A 1,910-nucleotide genomic window follows, 5' to 3' on the forward strand; every position below is an offset into this window, starting at 1 on the left:
GTAGCTTAAACGAGAGATAACTAAATAATTGATGTGGTGTTCCGTCAACATGCACCTCGTTGCATATTGAGCTCCACTTAACTTGTAGTATTGTTTGTTGCACTTTGCCATGCCATGCCTCATTAAACCGGACATGCATCATACTTGTTTGTGCATCATGACTTGTTTATTCTTGTGTGTTTACTATGTTGTTTGTTTCTTTCCGGGTTGCTTCTCTCGTTAGCTTCGGTTTCGTTCCGGAGTTGTGAGGATTTGTTCATCTACGACCGTTTGTCTTCTTCTTGGATTCGTTCTTCTTCCTTGCGGGATTTCAGGCAAGATGATCATACCCTCGAAATCACTACTATCTTTGCTATGCTAGTTTGCTCGCTCTTTTGCTTTGCCAATGCTACGATGCCTACCATTTGCTTGTCAGCCTCCCAAATTGCCATGTCAAACCTCTAACCCACCATGTCCTAGCAAACCGTTGATTGGCTATGTTACCGCTTTGCTCAGCCCCTCTTATAGCGTTGTTAGTTGTAGGTGAAGATTGAAGTTTGTTCCTTGTTGGAACATGGAGATGTTGTTCCTTGTTGGAACATGTTTACTTGTTGGGATATCACAATATATCTTATTTAATTAATGCATATATATACTTGGTAAAGGGTGGAAGGCTCGGCCTTATGCCTGGTGTTTTGTTCCACTCTTGCCGCCCTAGTTTCCGTCATATCGGTGTTATGTTCCCGGATTTTGCGTCCCTTACGCGATTGGGCTATAATGGGAACCCCTTGACAGTTCGCCTTAAGTAAAGCTCTTCCAGCAATGCCCAACCTTGGTTTTACCATTTGCCACCTAGCCTTTTCTTTCCCTTGGGTTCTGCAGACTCAAGGGTCATCATTATTTTACCCCCCCGGGCCAGTGCTCCTCTGAGTGTTGGTCCAACCTGTCAGCTGCCGGTGGCCACCAGGGGCAACTCTGGGTTGGCCTACCCGTACCTTGGACAATCTGAGTGTGCCCTGAGAAAGAGATATGTGCAGCTCCTATCGGGATTTGTCGGCACATTCGGGCGGTGTTGCTGGTTTAGTTTTACCCTGTCGAAATGTCTTGTTGTACCGGGATACCGAGTCTGATCGGAACGTCTCGGGTGGAGGTCTATTCCTTCGTTGACCGTGAGAGCTTGTGATGGGCTAAGTTGGGACACCCCTGCAGGGTATTATCTTTCGAAAGCCGTGCCCGCGGTTATGGGTAGATGGGAATTTGTTAACGTCCGGTTGTAGAAAACCCGAAGTTGACCTTAATTAAAATACATCAACCGTGTGTGTAACCGTGATGGTCTCTTTCCGGCGGAGTCCGGGAAGTGAACACGGTGTTGGAGTTATGCTTGACGTAGGTTGCTATAGGATCACTTCTTGATCATACTTTTATCGACCGTGCTTTGCCCTCTCTTCTCGCTCTCTTTTGTGATTGTAGCCACCATATATGCTAGTCGCTTGCTGCAGCTCCACCTCATTACTCCATCCTTCCTATAAGCTTAAATAGTCTTGATCTTGCGGGTGCGAGATTGCTGAGTCCCCGTGGCTCACCAGATACTTCCAAAACCAGTTTGCAGGTGCCTATGTTACCGAGCAGGTGACGCAACCAAGCTCAGGAGGAGCTCGATGAAGATCTTGTCCTTTGTGTTGTTTCCGTTCTAGTTGATCAGTAGTGGAGCCCAGTTGGGGTCGATCGGGGACCTTTGTCGCATTTGGGGTTCTTCTTTTATTTTGGTTCCGTAGTCGGACCTTGATTGTATCTGGATGATGTAATGCTTTATTCATGTAATTGTGTGAAGTGGCGATTGTAAGCCAACTATGTATCTCTTTCCCTTATGTATTACATGGGTTGTGTGAAGATTACCTCACTTGCGACATTGCTTTCAATGCGGTTATGCC

This window comes from Triticum dicoccoides, chromosome 2A (genome assembly GCF_002162155.2).
Source record: "Triticum dicoccoides isolate Atlit2015 ecotype Zavitan chromosome 2A, WEW_v2.0, whole genome shotgun sequence".
Classification (NCBI taxonomy): Eukaryota; Viridiplantae; Streptophyta; class Magnoliopsida; order Poales; family Poaceae; genus Triticum; species Triticum dicoccoides.